This window comes from Salvelinus alpinus, chromosome 12 (assembly GCF_045679555.1).
Source record: "Salvelinus alpinus chromosome 12, SLU_Salpinus.1, whole genome shotgun sequence".
Lineage (NCBI taxonomy): Eukaryota > Metazoa > Chordata > Actinopteri > Salmoniformes > Salmonidae > Salvelinus > Salvelinus alpinus.
In genome coordinates this window covers 54,808,577-54,831,330 of record NC_092097.1, presented here as the reverse complement: position 1 = coordinate 54,831,330, position 22,754 = coordinate 54,808,577, and the positions used below count along the sequence as shown (strand labels likewise).

General features: G+C 44.6%; 1 protein-coding gene across 1 annotated transcript in view; it reads right to left on the bottom strand.

The window, feature by feature from the left end:
- Positions 1-22,547, bottom strand: part of LOC139536365 (dystroglycan 1-like) — a 62,510-nt gene extending 39,963 nt beyond the window's left edge. Inside the window, exon 1 of the mRNA XM_071336845.1 lies at positions 22,009-22,547. The gene's annotated coding sequence lies outside the window, so the exon portion shown is untranslated. The remainder of the gene's footprint in view (positions 1-22,008) is intronic.
- Between the last annotated feature and the right edge of the window lie 207 nt (positions 22,548-22,754).

Sequence of the window (22,754 nt, the reverse complement as noted above, 5' to 3'; positions counted from 1 at the left end):
ACACTGGTACACCCTGCTAAACCCTAACTAACCTCACATCTAGAACACTGATACACCCTGCTAAACCCTAGCTAACCTCACATCTAGAACACTGGTACACCCTGCTAAACCCGAGCTAACCTCACATCTAGAACACTGGTATACCCTGCTAAACCCGAGCTAACCTCACTAGAACACTGATACACCCTGCTAAACCCTGATCAACTCAAATCTGGAGCAGCTCACTGCTGGAATTCTTTCAATCCTTTAAGATATCGAATTCCCTTACATGACCAGCATGACCGAGAACAACTCTGTGTCCTACAGCAATAGCTGTAATCACAGGACAACTATGATTTCACATTACTTACACCATGACCTCATTTCTACGTGTGGCCTAACCTACCTTCTGCATAGCTTCCATTCCCAGGTCCCTTAGCTGCTTGCCATACAGAATGCTGGTGTAGGTGTTACACGTTCCCCAGCAGCACAGACTCACACCCTGGCCTGGCTGTCACAACCATTGAGCAAAGACAGATGGCATGGTGATATACATCACTGTTTCCCCAGGCTCCAGGTCCGTAAATCCTCTTCTTACTCTCTTATCAGAGACATAATTCTGTACAAGAAACCAGCCCACCCCAGCCTGGCCGGCCCAGGAGACAATCTACCCTCTCCTCCCATCTACCCTCTCCCCCAATCTACTCTCTCCCCCTCTCCTCCAATCTACCCTCTCCTCCCATCTACCCTCTCCTCCTCTCCTCCCATCTACCCTCTCCTCCCATCTACCCTCTCCCCCCATCTACCCTCACCCCCCATCTACCCTCTCCCCCCATCTACTCTCCCCCCCCATCTACTCTCTCCCCCTCTCCTCCAATCTACCCTCTCCTCCCATCTACCCTCTCCCCCAATCTACTCTCTCCCCCTCTCCTCCAATCTACTCTCTCCCCCTCTCCTCCAATCTAGGAGGAGGGGGGGTAGAGGAGGAGGAGGAAGGTAGAGGAGGATGAGGGGGTAGAGGAGGAGAGGTGGAAGGAGGAGGAGGAGGGTAGAGGAGGATGAGGGGGTAGAGGAGGAGAGGTGGAAGGAGGAGGGGGTAGAGGAGGAGAGGTGGAAGGAGGAGGGGGTAGAGGAGGAGAGGTGGAAGGAGGAGGGTAGAGGGGGGGTAGAGAGGAGGAGGGGGGTAGAGAAGGAGGAGGGGGTAGAGGAGGAGAGGTGGAAGGAGGAGGAGGAGGGTAGAGGAGGATGAGGGGGTAGAGGAGGAGAGGTGGAAGGAGGAGGGGGTAGAGGAGGAGAGGTGGAAGGAGGAGGAGGAGGGTAGAGGAGGAGAGGGGACGTAGAGAGGAGGAGGGGGAAGGAGGAGGAGGGGGGTAGAGGAGGAGGAGGATGGTAGAGGAGGAGGGGGGAAGGATGGTAGAGAAGGTGGAAGGAGGAGGAGGAGGGTAGAGAAGGAGGAGGGGGTAGAGGAGGAGAGGTGGAAGGAGGAGGAGGAGGGTAGAGGAGGAGAGGGGGGGTAGAGAGGAGGAGGGGCAAGGAGGAGGAGGAGGAGGGGGGGTAGAGGAGGAGGAGGGGGAAGGAGGAGGAGGAGGGTAGAGGAGGATGGTAGAGGAGGAGGAGGGAAGGATGGTAGAGGAGGTGGAAGGAGGAGGAGGAGGGTAGAGGAGGAGGGTAGAGGAGGAGGGGGGTAGAGAGGAGGAGGGTAGAGAGGAGGAGGAGGAGGGTAGAGGAGGAGGGGGGAGGGTAGAGAGGAGGAGGGGGGAGGGTAGAGAGGAGGAGGGGGAAGGAGGGGGGGGTAGAGGAGGGGGGAAGGAGGAGGAGGGGTAGAGAGGAGGAGGGTAGAGGAGGGGGGGTAGAGAGGAGGAGGGGGAAGGAGGGGGAGGAGGGTAGAGGAGGGGGGGTAGAGAGGAGGAGGGGGGGGTAGAGAGGAGGAGGGTAGAGGAGGGGGGGTAGAGAGGAGGAGGGGGGAAGGAGGGGGAGGAGGGTAGAGGAGGGGGGGTAGAGAGGAGGAGGGGGGGGGTAGAAGGGAGGAGGGTAGAGGAGGAGGGTAGAGGAGTAGGGGGGAAAGATGGGGGAGGAGTGGAGGACCTTAAAATGTTGTCCTTGAGTAGCCTTTCAGTGTTAAACCTCGTAAATGTCTGGACCTAACTGTTTACAACATTTGTCGACTACTTTTTACATAATGAATTGTATCACCAACACAACTCTCTAATAAGCAACAACATTTAAACACATTGTGTACCGACAGTAGGCTATGTGTTTGTACCATTACTAGAAGTACTAGAAGTGACCACATTGTCCTGTTGTTGATTAGACTACATTCCTCCACGGGACAATTTTTTCTTCAAATGGATAATCACCAATAACCCCAAGAAGCCAAACAGATATCATATTTGACTAAAATCTAATCATTTCTAACTTTGCTTACATTTGTAAACAATCACAACTCTCTATTATGCGTGGCAGTGGGGGCTGGTGGGAGGAGCTATAGGAGGACACGCTCATAGGTAATGACTGGAATGGAATAAAAGGAACGGAGTCAAACATGTGGTTTCCATATGTTTGACGTGTTTGATACCGTTCCATGAATTCCATTCCAGCCATTACAATGAGCCCATCCTTCTATAGCTCCTCCCATCAGCCACAACTGATGCGTGTGAATACTTGGGAACAGATTTCCCCCCCAAAAAAATCGCTTGGAGCAGATTTCCTGGTGTTTTTACAGCTTTTTATGTCCCTCAAAAAAAAAAAATATATATATATAAACACCATTTTTGGGGGGGCTCAGAAAACTGGGGGGCCCCAAAAAAAACACCTGCGGGCCACCAGTTGGAGAACCCTAGCCTAGAGGATCTCCAGGTGTAGAGGTTCTCCACTGGTAGAGGTTCTCCAGTGGTAGATCTTCTCCAGGGGTAGAGGTACTCCAGTGGTAGAGGTGCTCCATCTGGTAGAGGTACTCCACTGGTAGAGGTTATCCAGTGGTAGAGGTTCTCCATCTGGTAGAGGTTCTCCATCTGGTAGAGTTCTCCATCTGGTAGAGGTTCTCCATCTGGTAGAGGTTCTCCACTGGTAGAGGTTATCCAGTGGTAGAGGTTCTCCATCTGGTAGAGGTTCTCCATCTGGTAGAGGTTCTCCATCTGGTAGAGGTTATCCACTGGTAGAAATCCTCCAGTGGTAGAGGTTCTCCATCTGGTAGAGGTTCTCCATCTGGTAGAGGTTCTCCATCTGGTAGAGGTTCTCCACTGGTAGAGGTTCTCCACTGGTAGAGGTTTTCCAGTGTTAGAGGTTCTCCAGTGGTTCTCCAGTGGTTCTCTGGTAGAGGTTCTCCAGTGGTAGAGGCTCTCCAGTGGTCTCTGGTAGAGGTTCTCCAGTGGTAGAGGTTCTTCAACTGGTAGAGGTTCTCCAATGGTAGAACCACCGTCTGTCTGTCTGTCTGTATGTCTGTCTGTCTGTCTGTCTGTCTGTCTATGCTGTCTGTCTGTCTATGCTGTCTGTCTGTCTATGCTGTCTGTCTGTCTATGGTGTCGGTCTGTCTGAGAGAATGAAAGGAATGAGGAGTTAGCAAATTTAGGACGGTAGTTGATGCTGAATGAATGCTTGAGCCACTTGACTATCTTGCATTCATGTACACTGATCTGAGCGACAGAGAGAGGGGAAGGAGTGCATGCATTTGTGTGTGTGTGTGTGTGTGTGTGTGTGTGTGTGTGTGTGTGTGTGTGTGTGTGTGTGTGTGTGTGTGTGTGTGTGTGTGTGTGTGTGTGTGTGTGTGTGTGTGTGTGTGTGTGTGTGTGTGTGTGTGTGTGTGTGTGTGTGTGTGTGTGTGTGTGTGTGTGTGCACTAATCTGCAGGAGCAGCAGCCGAGAAAGCAGCATGTCACTTTTCCTTCGGCCAAGAGGATGACAATGGCAGTGAGCAGCATTGCGCGCTGGCTCCCCTGGCATCCTTGCCCCCTGCCCCATAGCCTCTTGACAGGTCGGCATTGTAAATAATATACTTTTTGACCTGCCTAATCAAATAAATCTAAAAATATAATTCAGATTAAAAACAGCACATGTAAACCAACCAGGTGGGAGGCTTTCTGCTAAAATAACTCTATAAAAACAACAGTTCTTTGTTCGTACTATCCAATATCAAGGTCTAAAGACAAATCAAGAGGAAAGGTTTTGGACGTGGAGGATTGAAGAGGCCTGGGGAAAAACATCTGAGCCTACGAATGGATGGATTACTGAAACTTCAAAGGCTCCCTCTCTCTCTCTCCTTTTCAAATTCTTTGTGGGTCTGTGTAATCTGAGGGAAATATGTGTCTCTAATATGGTCATACATTTGGCAGGAGGTTAGGAAGTACAACTCAGTTTCCACTTCATTTTGTGGGCAGTGTGCCCATAGCCTGTCTTCTCTTGAGAGCCAGGTCTGTCTTCGGCGGCCTTTCTCAATAGCAAGGCTATGCTCACTGAGTCTGTACATAGTCAAAGCTTTCCTTAAGTTTGGGTCAGTCACAGTGGTCAGGTATTCTGCCACTGTGTACTCTCTGTTAACGGTCAAATAGCATTCTAGTTTGCTCAGGTTTTTTGTAAATTCTTTCCAGTGTGTCAAGTAATTATCTTTTTGTTTTCTCATGATTTGGTTGGGTCTAATTGTGTTGCTGTCTTGGGGCTCTGTGGGGTCTGTTTGTGAACAGAGCCCCAGGACCAGCTTGCTTAGGGGACTCTTCTCCAGGTTCATCTCTCAGTAGGTGATGGCTTTGTTATGGAAGGTTTGGGAATCGCTTCATTTTAGATGGTTGGCAAATTTAACGGCTCTTTTCTGGATTTTGACAATTACCATTTATCGGCCTATATCTGCTCTTCATGCATTATTTTGTGTTTTTTGTTGTACACTAAGGATATTTTTGCAGAATTCTGCATGTAGTCTTAATTTGGTATTTGTCCCATTTGGTGAATTCTTGGTTGGTGAGCGGACCCCAGACAACCATAAAAGGGCAATGAGTTCTACAACTGATTCAAGTACTTTTAACCATATCCTAATTGTATGTTCCTTTTGATGCCTCAGATCGTTCACAGCTTTGTGGAAGTTAAATGTGGTGCTGATGTTTAGGGTGAGGTAGGTACAGTTTTCTGTGTGCTCTAGGGCAACGGTGTCTAGGTGGAATTGGTATTTATGGTCCTGAGCAACTGGACCTTTTTTTGGAACACCATTATTTTGACAGAATTTGTGCAGAAGATCTTGGTGCTGCTGTAGGCCCTCCTTGGTTGAGGACAGAAACACCAGAACATCAGAAAACAGTAGACATTTGACTTCAAAGTCTATTAGGGAGAGGACGGGTGCTGCAGACTGTCCCAGTGCCCTCGCCAATTCATTGATTTATACAGTGGAAAGTATTCAGACCTTGACTTGTTTTGCTAAAAATTGTAATATCACATTTACATAAGTATTCAGACCCTTTACTCAGTACTTTGTTGAAGCACTTTTGGCAGCAAATACAGCATTGAGTCTTCTTGGGTACGACGCTACAAGCTTGGCACACCTGTATTTGGGGAGTTTCTCCCATTCTTCTCTGCAGATTCTCTCAAGTTCTGTCAGGTTGGATGGGGAGCATTGCTCCACAGCTATTTTCAGGTCTCTCCGGAGATGTTCGATCAGATGTTTAGGGTGTTTTTGGTTGGATAGGTTACTCAAATCCTTTCTCAGGTTTTTGCATTGTTCATCAAACCGTTTGTCAATGTTGTGTTTATTAGGTGGTCTTAGGTAGTCTAACTAAAATGATTACATTTGATAGGGAAGCTGATAGGTCAAAAACACCACATTACCAAAAGTATGTGGACACCTGCTCGTCAAACATCTCATTCCAAAATCATGTGCATTAATATGGAGTTGGTCCCCCCTTTGCTGCTATAACAGCCTCCACTCTTCTTGGAAGGCTTCCTACTAGATGTTGGAACATTGCTGCGGGGACTTGCTTCCATTTAGTCAAAAGACAATTAGTGAGATTGGGCACTGATGTTTGGCGATTCGGTCTGGCTCGCAGTCGGCATTCCAATTCATCCCAAAGGTGTTAGATGGAGTTGAGGTCAGGGATCTGTACAAGCCAGTCAAGTTATTCCACAGAGATCTCGACAAACCATTTCTGTATGGACCTCGCTTTATGCACGGGGGCATTGTCATGTTGAAATAGGAAAGGGCCTTCCCAAAACTGTTGCCACAAAATTGGAAGCACATAATTGTTTAGAAGGTGCTGGGTCTGCGGTTGAGGGTGATGTCCTTCAGGGTCTTGGCAAAGGTGGGAACTGCTGCCTTGTAGAGATGGACCTGGTCATAAAGAGATGGACCTGTCCATGTCCAGGGTGGAGTGATGTGCCACAGTCACGAGAAATGCTTGCATTCACCTGCTGTACGGTTGTAGGGGAAAGTTTTTTTGTGGTAGCAGGGTGGAGATAACCACTTTAGTATTGGTGAGAGTGGAAGAAGCTTTTTCAATCACTCCCTTGAGTGCTGTGATCTCTCTCTCTCGCGCTCTCTCTCTCTCTCTCTCTCACACACACACACACACACACACACACACAAAACAAACAACAAACTGTCCACTTTGAAAACTCAATCATATTTCTTTGAAAGCATTTTTTTTGTTTTCCCAAAGCTGTATATTTCCAAGGTCTTGCCTCAAGGAGAACGCCAGTATGTGAGTGCTGCTAGGCTGCTTAGCTATCTTCCACAAGGACCTAGAAAAAAAAAACATGTTAGCCTTCACTTCAGAAAAATATCACACGTCAAGACATGACGTGGTTTCAGTGGAAGTGGAGAAGCCGGCGTTTTAATGCAGACACACCTGGTTTGTTGGAACTGGCAAAGGCCACAACCTGAACCGGGTACAGATAGCACCTAGCTGGTTAACATATCTGAACCGACCACAGATAGCACCTAGCTGGTTAACATATCTGAACCGAATACAGATAGCACCTAGCTGGTTAACATATCTGAACCGACCACAGATAGCACCTAGCTGGTTAACATATCTGAACCGAATACAGATAGCACCTAGCTGGTTAACATATCTGAACCGAATACAGATAGCACCTAGCTGGTTAACATATCTGAACCGAATACAGATAGCACCTAGCTGGTTAACATATCTGAACCGAATACAGATAGCACCTAGCTGGTTAACATATCTGAACCGACCACAGATAGCACCTAGCTGGTTAATATATCTGAACTGACCACAGATAGCACCTAGCTGGTTAACATATCTGAACCGACCACAGATAGCACCTAGCTGGTTAACATATCTGAACCGACCACAGATAGCACCTAGCTGGTTAACATATCTGAACCGACCACAGATAGCACCTAGCTGGTTAACATATCTGAACCGACCACAGATAGCACCTAGCTGGTTAACATATCTGAACCGAATACAGATAGCACCTAGCTGGTTAACATATCTGAACCGAATACAGATAGCACCTAGCTGGTTAACATATCTGAACCGACCACAGATAGCACCTAGCTGGTTAACATATCTGAACCGAATACAGATAGCACCTAGCTGGTTAATAGGGATAGGGGGCAGCATTTTCACTTTGGATGAATAGCGTGCCCATAGTGAACTTCCTCCTACTCTGTCCCAGATGCGAATATATGCATATTATTATTACTATTGGATAGAAAACACTCGGAAGTTTCTAAAACTGTTTGAATGATGTCTGTGAGTATAACAGAACTCATATGGCAGGCAAACTTCCAAACAGGAAGTGAAAATTCTGAGGCTGGTTGTTTTTCAACTCATCACCTATTCAAATCCCAGGAAGATATGGATTTGTTTGCACTTCCTACGCCTTCCACTAGATGTCAACAGTCGGTAGAACGTTGAATGAAGTTTATGCTGTGTTGTGGGGCCGGATGAGAGGGGAATGAGTCAGTGGTCTGGCAGATTGCCAGTTCCTGGTCACGCGCATTCCACATGATTTGGCCTTGCGTTCCATAACTTATACAGACACGAAGGAATGCTCCGGTTGGAACGTTATTGGATATATATGATAACAACATCCTGAAGATTGATTCTCTACTTAGTTTGACAAGTTTATTCGACCTGTGATATAACTTTTTGAAGTTTTCGTCCGACGTTATGCGTCACTTGCACGAGCGTTTGGATATGTGTACTAAACGCGCTAGCAAAAGTAGCTACTTGGACATAAATAATTGACATTATCGAACAAAACAACAATTTATTGTCGAACTAGGATTCCTGGGAGTGCATTCTGATGAAGATTATCAAAGGTAAGGGAATATTTATGATGTAATTTCTGTTGACTCCAACAGATCTAACATAATCATATGTTGTGTTTTCGCTGTAAAGCATTTTTTTTTTATCGGACACGATGGGTAGATTAACAAGATGTTTATCTTTCATTTGCTGTATTGGACTTGTTAATGTGTGAAAGTTACATATTTCTAAAAAATATTTTAGAATTTCCCGCGCTGCCTTATCAGCGGAATGTTGTGGGGTGGTTCCGCTAGCGGAACGTGTGTCCTAGAAAGGTTAACATATCTGAACCGACTACAGATGTCTTAGCTGGTGCTCCCCCTCTCTATACCAGACACAAGCTTAGAAACAGCTGTTTTCTGAATGGTCAAAAAGCAATATGTTAGAAATAGATATTAACATCACAGGCCTCCAAACTCCCCTAGCCCTGGCACTGCCCTCTAAACCCCCCTAGCCCTGGCACTGCCCTCTAAACCCCCCTAGCCCTGGCACTGCCCTCTAAACCCCCCTAGCCCTGGCACTGCCCTCTAAACCCCCCTAGCCCTGGCACTGCCCTCTAAACCCCCCTAGCCCTGGCACTGCCCTCTAAACCCCCCTAGCCCTGGCACTGCCCTCTAAACCCCCCTAGCCCTGGCACTGTCCTCTAAAGCCCCCTAGCCCTGCCGTCCAAACGCCCCAAGCCCTGGCACTGCCCTCTAAACCCCCCTAGCCCTGGCACTGCCCTCTAAACCCCCCTAGCCCTGGCACTGCCCTCTAAACCCCCCTAGGCCTGGCACTGCCCTCTAAACCCCCCTAGCCCTGGCACTGTCCTCTAAAGCCCCCTAGCCCTGCCCTCCAAACGCCCCAAGCCCTGGCACTGCCCTCTAAACCCCCCTAGCCCTGGCACTGCCCTCTAAACCCCCCTAGCCCTGGCACTGCCCTCTAAAGCCCCCTAGCCCTGCCCTCCAAACCCCCCAAGCCCTGGCACTGCCCTCTAAACCCCCCTAGCCCTGGCACTGCCCTCTAAACCCCCCTAGGCCTGGCACTGCCCTCTAAACCCCCCTAGCCCTGGCACTGTCCTCTAAAGCCCCCTAGCCCTGCCCTCCAAACGCCCCAAGCCCTGGCACTGCCCTCTAAACCCCCCTAGCCCTGGCACTGCCCTCTAAACCCCCCTAGCCCTGGCACTGCCCTCTAAAGCCCCCTAGCCCTGCCCTCCAAACGCCCCAAGCCCTGGCACTGCCCTCTAAACCCCCCTAGCCCTGGCACTGTCCTCTAAACCCCCCTAGCCCTGGCACTGCCCTCTAAACCCCCCTAGCCCTGGCACTGCCCTCTAAACCCCCCTAGCCCTGGCACTGCCCTCTAAACCCCCCTAGCCCTGGCACTGCCCTCTGAACCCCCCTAGCCCTGGCACTGCCCTCTGAACCCCCCTAGCCCTGGCACTGCCCTCTGAACCCCCCTAGCCCTGGCACTGCCCTCTGAACCCCCCTAGCCCTGGCACTGCCCTCTGAACCCCCCTAGCCCTGGCACTGCCCTCTGAACCCCCCTAGCCCTGGCCCTGCCCTCTAAACCCCCCTAGCCCTAGCCCTGCCCTCTAAACCCCCCTAGCCCTGGCACTGCCCTCTAAACCCCCCTAGCCCTAGCCCTGCCCTCTAAACCCCCCTAGCCCTGGCACTGCCCACTGAACACACAGTAAAATCAGTGATGAAGTTTGGCAAATGAAACAACACATCTAAAAACGTTGCTTGAGCTGTTGACTTGCGGGAAATTAAAACATCCGTATTTGACACTATTTACAATTGTCATCAATATACAATAGACAAGAAACCCACTGACTAACCGGTGTCTGTATGTAGCCTCGCTACTGTACATAGCCTGTCTTTTTACTGTTGTTTTATTTATTTACCTACCTATTGTTCACCTAATATGTGGCCTCCAATTGCTCTTAAATACAAGTAAAACTAAATGCATGCTCTTCAACCGATCGCTGCCTGCACCTGCCCGCCTGTCCAACATCACTACTCTGGACGGCTCTGACTTAGAATATGTGGACAACTACAAATACCTAGGTGTCTGGTTACTGTAAACTCTCCTTCCAGACTCACATCAAACATCTCCAATCCAAAGTTAAATCTAGAATTGGCTTCCTATTCCGCAACAAAGCATCCTTCACTCATGCTGCCAAACATACCCTTGTAAAACTGACCATCCTACCAATCCTCGACTTCGGTGATGTCATTTACAAAATAGCCTCCAAAACCCTACTCAATAAATTGGATGCAGTCTATCACAGTGCCATCCGTTTTGTCACCAAAGCCCCATATACTACCCACCACTGCGACCTGTACACTCTCGTTGGCTGGCCCTCGCTTCATACTCGTCGCCAAACCCACTGGTTCCAGGTCATCTACAAGACCCTGCTAGGTAAAGTCCCCCCTTATCTCAGCTCGCTGGTCACCATAGCAACACCTACCTGTAGCACGCGCTCCAGCAGGTTTATCTCTCTGGTCACCCCCAAAACCAATTCTTCCTTTGGCCGCCTCTCCTTCCAGTTCTCTGCTGCCAATGACTGGAACGAACTACAAAAATCTCTGAAACTGGAAACACTTATCTCCCTCACTAGCTTTAAGCACCAGCTGTCAGAGCAGCTCATAGATTACTGCACCTGTACATAGCCCATCTATAATTTAGCCCAAACAACTACCTCTTTACCTACTGTATTTATTTATTTATTTTGCTCCTTTGCACCCCATTATTTCTGTCTCTACTTTGCGCTTTCTTCCACTGCAAACCAACCATTCCAGTGTTTTTATTTTTTATTTTACTTGCTGTGTTGTATTTACTTCGCCACCATGGCCTTTTTATATTTTTATTTATTTATACATATATTTGTTTGCCTTCACCTCCCTTATCTCACCTCACTTGCTCACATTGTATATAGACTTATTTCTTTTCACTGTATCATTGACTATATGTTTGTTTTACTCCATGTGTAACTATGTGTTGTTGTATGTGTCGAACTGCTTTGCTTTATCTTGGCCAGGTCGCAATTGTAAATGAGAACGTGTTCTCAATTTGCCTACCTGGTTAAATAAAGGTTAAATAAATAAAAAAAAAAAAAAAAAAAAAATACCTTTTTTGCACTATTGGTTAGTAAGCATTTCACTGTTGTATTCAGCGCACGTGACAAATAAACTTTGATTTGATGACCCTCTTTGAATGCCATCTTTGATTGTTTTCTGTCTTTTCATAAATGGTTGGTAGTGTAGGCTATATAGAACCTCTTGTATTTTTCTAAGATTTACACATTAGTCCAATATACCAACCTCCTTGCCACGCCCGGTGAAAATCAATCTAGACATTTAATTCCTACGAATTCCTGTCTTTCCAACGGCGAAGCAAGGCAAGCCCTTAACCTAACGCTGTGTGACGCCACTGGGTGAGTCATCGCCGGCGGCATTGTGACTGTTGACGTTCCGATTGAAGGAATGTGTGTTGTCGTTGGTGTTCAGTGACGATGGGCTTCACAGTAAAACACAGGGCCCATTCTGTCTCACCATCACTAGCTCTTTCAACTGAGACAAAAAATAATAATGGGGGACACTGAGTCTCTCTGTGCTCCCAGTGGTTACATTCCTGCAGCCTTGTGAAATGTGTGACAGAAAGCCTTTACTTAAAGGCTGTGTGTGTGTGTTTGAACTAGTAGAGGGGTGTGTGTGTGTGTGTGTGCCTGTGTGTGTGTGTGTGTGTGTGTGTGTGTGTGTGTGTGTGTGTGTGTGTGTGTGTGTGTGTGTGTGTGTGTGTGTGTGTGTGTGTGTGTGTGTGTGTGTGTGTGTGTGTGTATATATATGCATGCCTGTCCATGCATGCATAGCCTGTGTGTGTATTGTGGGGTGACGATGAGTGAGTGAAGTAAAGTAAAGCCCTCCAACCAGGAACAATGTCCTCTATTTAAGTGTAAAGACACTGGTCAGTGTAAAAACAGAGCCTTGCTGTTTAACTGTGAGAAGTAGCATTGCCATGTTTTCTGCTTCCCCTCTCCACTCTGGACCGCTCTATTGACAGAGACAACATACCAAAATGGCCCCCTATTCCCTACATTGTACACTACTTCCCTATTGGCCCTGGTCAAAAGTAGTGCACTATATAGGGAATAGGGTGCCATTTTAAGACGCATCCAGACACTCATGGCTTCAATACCAATAGCCAGGTGGAAGATGTCATTGTTTGTCTCCATCAAACAGGTTAGCTCTAGTTCAACAAGTCCTGACATATAGGCTAACAGTCGTGTGCTGTAAATACCCAACAGCCCAAGTGGCGCAGCGGTCTAAAGGCTCTGCACCTCAGTGCTAGAGGTGTCACTACAGACCCTGGTTCGATCCCGGGCTGTATCACAACTGACCGTGATCGGGAGTCCCATAGGGCGGCGCACAATTGGCTCAGTTTCGTCCGGGTTAGGGGAGGGTTTGGCCGGGTGTAGGCAGTCATTGTAAAATAAGAATTTATTCTTAACTGACTTGCCTAGATAAATAAATAAAAATGTCCTCCATACTTAATTTAACCTTTAGTTATACAAGGTATTCTCATTGAGATCAAATCTATGCTGTGAGACAGACCTATATACAACCTAGTACTCTACCTTAGCACCATAATAGAACAGAACAGAACTTCAACTTTTAATTTGGCATCACTGTACAAGAATGAAAAAGGATCACAAGATGTTAAAATAGCTAACCAGTAAGATACTGATAGTACCCACCCAAAACACAAAGGGTTCCATGATGATAAAATAGCTAACCATTAAGTTACTGATAGTACCCACCCAAAACACAAAGGGTTCCATGATGATAAAATAGCTAACCATTAAGTTACTGATAGTACCCACCCAAAACACAAAGGGTTCCATGATGATAAAATAGCTAACCATTAAGTTACTGATAGTACCCACCCAAAACACAAAGGGTTCCATGATGTTAAAATGGCTAACCAGTAAGTTACTGACAGTACCCACCCAAAACACAAAGGGTTCCATGATGATAAAATAGCTAACCATTAAGTTACTGATAGTACCCACCAAAAACACAAAGGGTTCCATGATGTTAAAATGGCTAACCAGTAAGTTACTGACAGTACCCACTCAAAACACAGAGGGTTCCATGATGTTAAAATAGCTAACCAGTAAGTTACTGATAGTACCCATCCAAAACACAAAGGGTTCCATGGTGATAAAACGGCTAACCAGTAAGTTACTGATAGTACCCACCCAAAACACAAAGGGTTCCATGATGATAAAACGGCTAACCAGTAAGTTACTGATAGTACCCACCCAAAACACAAAGTGTTCCATGATATTAAAATGGCTAACCAGTAAGTTACTGATAGTACCCACTCAAAACACAAAGGGTTCCATGATGTTAAAATGGCTAACCATTGAAACCATTCAGGGTAATAAAGTTGTCCCAGTGGTGTTGTGTTAATGTAGCTGAACTAATGATAGCCTCACCCAGAGTCACCTTGCCTGCATCCCAAATTGCCATTTAGTGCACTTCTTTTGACCAGGGTCCAAAGGGAAGTAGTGCAATATATAGGGAATAGGGTGCCATTTGGGATACACCCCTTACATGGAAGGCACCCTTTCATGTTGAACACAACAGGAAACAATCACCATCACCCTGGAAACAATATCTGACCTGATATAGGCTATTATCAGAACTCTTTCATCTACTATAGGCTACCGGATATAGGGGGGGTTTAGTTCATTATCAATGTGATGCTCCGGTTCATTTACAACTATGTAAACTCCTCAATGTATACTTTTATTTATTTAACCTTTATTTAACTGGGCAAGTCAGTTAAGAACAAATTCTTATTTACGATGACGGCCTAGGAACGGTGGGTTAACTGCCTTGTTCAGGGGCAGAACGACAGATTTTTACCTTGTCAGCTCGGGGATTCGATCTAGCAACCTTTCGGGTTACTGGCCCAACGCTCTAACCAATAGGCTACCTGCCGTATATGGACAGATAATGATTGGATAACTCAGTGTGTTGTTACTCGATTGATTTAGAACTAAGCCTAGCTTTACAATAGTAAAAACGGGCCATTCACTTGGCTACCTTCACTAGTAGTAAACATAGAGCCCCTAGACCTTACAATGTGTTTCTTACAGCATCAGGCTTAGAATCACACACAACTACCCTCTTGCTACCCCAACCCACCTCCTCTCACCTAGATCACACAACACACACACACACACACACACACACACACACACACACACACACACACACACACACACACACACACACACACACACACACACACACACACACACACACACACACACACACACACACACACACACTTCTCCAAAAATGACCCTTCACAGACGTCAAAGGGCACCTCTATCCACTGACTGTGCAGTGCTGGAGAATGAAGCGTCTCACTACACTACCACTGCTCCCTACTGTGGGCAGAGCGGCCCGGGCTAAAAGCTGCTCTCAGTTAAGAATATTAGTGATGGAGGATTATCTGTAGAGAGAATGATGAGATCAGATAATATAGGATAACATGATTATAATGACTCCTAAAAACACAATCCATTAGGACGTTACACAAAGACACAACAACAACAGAGGAGAATAACACAGCTCTAACAACTAGCCACTTCTCAGAGATACTATGTGGAAGTTTAGTTGCTAGACTAGGTCTAAATGTTACCGCCAAATGTTGGCTTGAGTGTTGGCTGTATTCAGAGCTTTGTGCTTCAACAAGCTATAGCATTTGTAAAAATGTAACTTGCACAGGGGAAATGTGACTACAGTCTGGAGCCCCTATATTTCTTATTCTATAAAGATGTGGGATGATTCATGAAAACAAAGAGAAACCAGAGACTGTGAAAATGCTTCATCCACATTTCTGATCAGTGAGAGAGAGAGAGAGAATGTCCTCTGTCAGATTGAAGTGTCAACGGTGGCTCAGTAGCCCTACTTCTACTGCTACAATGAACACTGTCTGGAAGTCCAGACCAAATGCTAACTAACGCTGTTTTTTCAGCCAATATCTATCCCGCCTTTGTGCCTAGTCTGCCTATACAAGTACACTAACCATGAACATTTTGAAAGGTATTGAATAAGCTAAGGTAAAAAAATAAATAAAAAATGCCTTCGGAGGAATATCGATTCGAAAAGACAGATAAAAACATCCACGTTTTGGCCTACAGTAGAAACAAAGTGAACCACACAATGCTTCCATCATGCCTTATAAAAACAAGTCTGTCTGTGCATCGTTTGTGAACCAGCTTATTTTCAACACAGCGTCTCATCTCAGGAGAGACCTCCAAGGCAGTTGAATCACAATGTTGTTTCCTTCTAAAGAGACATTCTAACATTCTATAGAATTCCCACATAGAACTTTAGATCTTCCTTTTGGACCCATACAAAGGGAATGCCTACCCAGGAACCATAATCAGCTGGTCCTTGTAGGAAAAAAAAACACTTTGTAGTTCCAGGACTAATAATTTTTTCATCCAACAAAATAACCCCCAAAGAACCCTTTTATTTTGCATTTATTTAGGCCTAACCAGGAAGCCTAAGTCATCGAGAATATATATTTTACAATACAGACTTCAACCTTTAATTTTTTTTGAAATATATTTAAGTGTGTAAAGTCTATACCTTTGTTGCTTTCTAGTGCTTCAGTGCAGCACCACCGACCGATCGTCACAGCTCCCTCCCAAACCTTGCCCATACCCTTTAAGACAACCCCACCGCAGGTTACTTACAACCATCAGAGCATATGTAGGTTAGGCTCCAACGCTCCAGCTGAAGTGGGAACTACTACACAGTCCTGTGTGCTGACGCAGACCAAATGGCACACTATTCCCTTTATAATGCACTACTTTAGACCAGAGTCAATAGGACTCTGGCACCCTATTCCCATTACAGTGCACAACTTTAGACCAGGGTCCTGAGTGTCTGTAGTGTGTGTATGTGTATTCATTGTTACCCCATGACACACACAAACACACAGACACACACACACGTACACACACGTACACACACGTACACACACGTACACAAACAGAGATAGTTGAAACCCCTTATCATGTGACAAGATTCACCTGAGAGCACTACAATTATGAATCAGCACTGAACCCAAGGTTCTATGGAAGAACTCTGTCATGTTCACACCATTATAATGATATACATCATGAAGGTGTTTTAGGGTCATGGAGAGGTGGTACTACTATATTACTACTAGAGGTCGACCGATTAATCGGAATGGCCGATTAATTAGGGCCGATTTCAAGTTTTCATAACAATCGGAAATCGGTATTTTTGGACACAGATTTGACCGGATTTTTGTTACACCTTTATTTAACTAGGCAAGTCAGTTAAGAACACATTCTTATTTTCAATGACGGCCTAGGAACGGTGGGTTAACTGCCTCGTTCAGGGGCAGAACGACAGATTTTTACCTTGTCAGCTCGGGGATTCAATCTTGCAACCTTACAGTTAACTAGTCCAACGCTCTAACCACCTGCCTTACATTGCACTCCACGAGGAGCCTGCCTGTTACGCGAATGCAGTAAGAAGCCAAGGTAAGTTGCTAGCTAGCATTAAACTTATCTTATAAAAAACAATCAATCAATCAATCATAATCACTAGTTAACTACACATGGTTGATAATATTACTAGTTTATCTAGCGTGTCCTGCGTTGCATATAATCGATGCGGTGCGCATTCGCGGAAAATGGACTGTCGTTGCTCCAACGTGTACCTAACCATAAACATCAATGCTTTTCTTAAAATCAATACACAGAAGTATATATTTTTAAAACTGCATATTTAAAGAAATCCAGGTTAGCAGGCAATATTAACCAGGTGCAATTGTGTCACTTCCCTTACGTTCATTGCACGCAGAGTCAGGATATATGCGATAATATTAAACGTTTTGTTTTCGAAATGATAGTTTCCGGATTCGACCATATTAATGACCTAAGGCTCGTATTTCTGTGTGTTATTATGTTATAATTAAGTCTATGATTTGATATTTGATAGAGCAGTCTGACTGAGCGATGGTAGGTAGCAGCAGGCTCGTAAGCATTCATTCATACAGCACTTTCGTGCGTTTTGCCAGCAGCTCTTCACTGTGCTTCAAGCATTGCGCTGTTTATGACTTCAAGCCTATCAACTCCCGAGTTAGGCTGGTGTAACCAATGTGAAATGGCTAGCTAGTTAGCGGGGTGCGCGCTAATAGCGTTTCAAACGTCACTCGCTCTGAGACTTGGAGTAGTTGTTCCCCTTGCTCTGCATGGGTAATGCTGCTTCGCGGGTGGGTGTTGTCGATGTGTTCCTGGTTCGAGCCCAGGTAGGAGCGGGGAGAGGGACGGAAGCTATACTTTTACACTGGCAATACTAAAGTGCCTATAAGAACATCCAATAGTCAAATGTATATGGAATACAAATCGTATAGAGAGAAATAGTCCTATAAATACTATATTAACTACAACCTAAAACCTCTTACCTTGGAATATTGAAGTCTCATGTTAAAAGGAACCACCAGCTTTCATATGTTCTCATGTTCTGAGCAAGGAACTTAAACGTTAGCTTTTTTACATGGCACATATTGCACTTTTACTTTCATCTCCAACACTTTGTTTTTGCATTATTTAAACCAAATTGAACATGTTTCATTATTTATTTGAGGCCAAGTTGGTTTTTATTGATGTATATATTAAGTTAAAATAAGTTTTCATTCAGTATTGTTGTAATTGTCATTATTACAAATAAATAAATAAAAATCGACCGATTAATCGGTATCGGCTTTTTTGGTCCTCCAATAATTGGTATCGGTATCGGCGTTGAAAAATCATAATCGGTCGACCTCTAATTACTACATGATGTATTAGGGTAATGAAGAGGTGGTACTACTATATTACTACATGATGTATTAGGGTCATGGAGAGGAGGTACTACTATATTACTACATGATGTATTAGGGTCATGGAGAGGAGGTAGTACTATATTACTACATGATGTATTAGGGTCATGGAGAGGAGGTACTACTATATTACTACATGATGTATTAGGGTCATTCAGAGGAGGTACTACTATATTACTACATGATGTATTAGGGTCATGGAGAAGTGGTACTACTATACATGATGTATTAGGGTCATGGAGAGGAGGTACTACTATATTACTAGATGATGTATTAGGGTCATGGAGAGGTGGTACTACTATATTACTAGATGATGTATTAGGGTCATGGAGAGGAGGTACGACTATATTACTACATGATGTATTAGGGTCATGGAGAGGAGGTACTACTATATTACTACATGATGTATTAGGGTCATGGATAGGTAGTACTACTATATTACTACATGATGTATTAGGGTCATGGAGAAGTGGTACTACTATACATGATGTATTAGGGTCATGGAGAGGAGGTACTACTATATTACTACATGATGTATTAGGGTCATGGAGAGGAGGTACTACTATATTACTACATGATGTATTAGGGTCATGGAGAGGAGGTCCTACTATACATGATGTATTAGGGTCATGGAGAGGAGGTACTACTATATTACTACATTATGTATTAGGGTCATGGAGAGGTGGTACTACTATATTACTACATGATGTATTAGGGTCATGGGGAGGTGGTACTACTATATTACTACATGATGTATTAGGGTCATGGGGAGGAGGTACTACTATATTACTACATGATGTATTAGGGTCATGGGGAGGTGGTACTACTATATTACTACATGATGTATTAGGGTCATGGAGAGGTGGTAATACTATATTACTACATGATGTATTAGGGTCATGGATAGGTAGTACTACTATATTACTACATGATGTATTAGGGTCATGGAGAAGTGGTACTACTATACATGATGTATTAGGGTCATGGAGAGGTGGTACTACTATATTACTAGTCTATGCTGTGTGCAAGCAAGACATTCTGCATCCCAAACGGCACCCTATTCCCTCATACGTAGTGCACTACTTTGGACCAGAGCCCCCTACGGGCCCTAGTCAAAAGTACACACCTAGAAAAAAAATATTCAAAAGGGGTTCTTCGACTATCTCCATAGGATAACCCTTTTTGGTTCCAGGTACAATCCCTTTGGGTTCCATGTAGAACCCTCTGTGAAAAGGGTTTTACATGGAACCCAAAACAGTTCTCCTTGGAACCAAAAAGGGATCTTCAAAGGGTTCTCCTATGGGGACAGCCGAAAGAACCCTTTTAGGTTCTAGATAGCACTTTTTTTTTTTTACCTATGTAGTGCACTACATAAGGTAATAGGGCTTCATTAGGGACGCATATATTGTTTTCAGTTTCCAGAAGGCATTCCATGTTTATACTACAAGCACTTAAGGATTGTTTAATTACAGAGCAGCAGCTTTGAGGTTAAAACTACCGCACTGTTGCTTCATGAAATAGTGAAGGCATAGAAATGATTGACCAAGCCAAATCATTATATATATATATATATATATATATATATATATATATATAAATTATGTTCCAATAGTGAAACCACCGAAAGTAGAGAGCCACAAACCACTTTTATTTTTGAAATTACATTTTTGAAAATAGGACACGCGGAGGCATAATTGTATAAACCTCTTGTCTCTCGATACGGGTCATTGTTGTTCATTATTAGAAACAGTTTAGGCTTCAGAATGCAATGCCACTCCTAGCAGGCAAGCAGCCAAGGTTGATGGACTTAAACAGTTTCTAAATAGCTATGATAAAATGTGAATGATTCCCCCAATGAATCAGAACACTAAACAAACACACACGCTGATCTACTGGGTGTCTATTGGATTCAGTGAAAACACAAATCAATTGCTCTTCCTAAGTGTTTAAGTGCACCTTGGGGAGGGGGGGGGGGGACACTTCTGAGAAGGAACCTAAAAATAGCAGCCTAGGCTCCCACACCAATACCTCGAAAAACAAACTAATTATAGGTTATCCACTTACAACAGAGTGAGGTTATCAAGACTATATGTATATATATATTTATTTATTTTTAAGAATAAAAGTGTATTTGATAGCCTCGATAAATGTTTCCCTGCTGTACGTTCAGCCTCAGACTGAGAGAAAGCATTTTGCGTTCGGTCAATAGAAAGAATATAGATATCCCCCAACTGGCAGGTTTCAAACGTCTCCATGGAGAACTGGTACGTGAGTAAAATATTAAAACACATCCCACGGTAACATTACAACAGACTTTTACCATTGAATCAATTAGATACACCAGTGTTATTTTTTCCTGTCAATCAAACAGTATAGCCAAGCCGCAGCGAGATAATTGCGCTACATTGTAACATTGCGGTATGACGTTACAGAGCGGTGATGAACGTATAATACCATGTATTCTCCATGTTTTGATACAATGTTACTAAATTGGGTGGTTTCAAAAGGGTCTCGCTCTCGCGTAACGCAAAGGCAAGCCAATGTAACAGCTGTAAACCTACACGAAAGAAATACCTACTGGCTCCCACTAGCCTGTCATAATGTGGAATTGGATCTAGCTAATATAAATCATGTTTACAGCAAGTCAGAGGCAACCGTGTAACAACATTGGGTAACATCAACTAGTAGGCTTTATTCAGCTAAACCCATCTATATGTTCTACGTAGAAGAGAAAATAAGCAATACGTCTACAGACCCAGCCAATCCAACATTAGAGAACTTATGGTTACTGTAATGTGATCTAATAAACTATTAAACAACAACAAACCTCAGATCACAGGCCCTGAAAAGTAGCAAACCAATGTAATAATGTTGACATAGCAGTTATCGCTATAGCCAGCCCTTCAGTAACTTCATCTTGCAGATCTCTCTGTACATTCCTTGCAAGTGATGTCAATAGCTTTAACACATTACCTAGCCAATTCACCCATGAAACCAGTGCTTGACTTGGGACTAAAATAGGTTCCGGTCCTCATTTTGGGTGCCTGCCGGTACTGTTTATATTTACGTGCAGGAGCTCCACAATACTTTTGAGCTAATATTCTATAAGAGGAACAGGAGCTCAAGCAGTAGAACATTTTAGGAGCTCCGGTAAGCTCCTGCCCAAGTCAAGCACTGCACGAAACCCATGATATTGGATGAAATAAAGAAAGTCAATTAATGTTATTAGCTAGCGAATACCCATGTCGAACAGTCACCACATATATCTACTTGCAATGCACCTGTTTTTAGTCCCGTTTGGAAGCCAGGAAACGACCAGCAGCGACTTGACTAACACCAGCAGCTGCAAAGGGGCAAAACAAGTCTGAAATGGAAGCTAGCTAAGCAGCAGGCAGAAGGAATGATTAGCTCGCTGCCGCGGAGGACCCACCTCAGCCGACGCTGGATAGCTAGCCAGATCTCTGGCCATGACTTTGGCAACTTTGCCATTCTGTAGCTAATGGCACCAAGTAGCTCGCTACACAGATACACTTGCCCTATCCATGCACCGAATTCACATAGCTAACTTAGCTAGTTTGGCGAGCTAACTGGTGTGAGTGTGTGTGTGTGTATATATATATATATATATATATATATGTCAAACGCAGTCGTGTGTATATTTGTATCAACAGAGGGGAGGCGAATAATTATCACTCTCTCCATCTCCTTGAATTTCTTCTTATCCTGAAATGGAACACTTTCACTGACAGAGACGGCAGACTCGATCAGTAGATTCAAGAATCGAATGTCACATAGAAGACAAGAGAAGAGATTTTAAAAAATATATAAAAGCCCTTATATCGGGAACTGACCTTTTAATCTGCGCATATATTATATTCCTTGAAATCCTCTTCTTTGTAGCGGGATTGAAAAGATCACTACGGGAACAGACCGGTTTGGGAGTGAGACACTCCTTCTCGGGACGTCTCCGACAAAAAAACAAAGGTGTCAGGTCTACTTGCGTTCGGCTGTTGCCTTTTTCGTTAGACCGAGAGTTAAAGTGACAGTCTCCACACGAAGCTTGTGTCGGGTCCACCACCTTTTTGCAACGCAACAGCCCTAACCTACTAAAAAAGGCGCCACTGGTATTTGATTACAAGTCCTACTTGGCTTCTCTGCGATGGTATGTAGGCTACTGCTGGGCTGGGAATCAAGTGTATAGATAAAAACCTAAGCATATGAAGCCAGGGGCAATCACATGACGAACTAGGTGGCAAAACAACCTTCCGGATCAACTAGAGAGGTATAATTACACCCATTTAGACTGCTCTCTCTCCCCGATGCGCACACAACGTGTCGGCTAGCTAGGTCTTTGAGCTCTGTCTGAGAAGAGAGCCCTGTAGGAATGAATTCTCGTCCCCGGGTCTGAAGAGGAAGGGAGGCAGCGCCTCGAATTTCTCCGCCCCCATATTCTCCCTTCATTTATTAACAACCTTCTCAAATTCAGTGTATATGGGGTCAATTTCACGCCATATGTATTGAATTCAAAATAAAATAAATCGTGAACATGAACAATAAAGTTGAGAATGTAAACATTATATTTTCGAGCGGGTGAAGT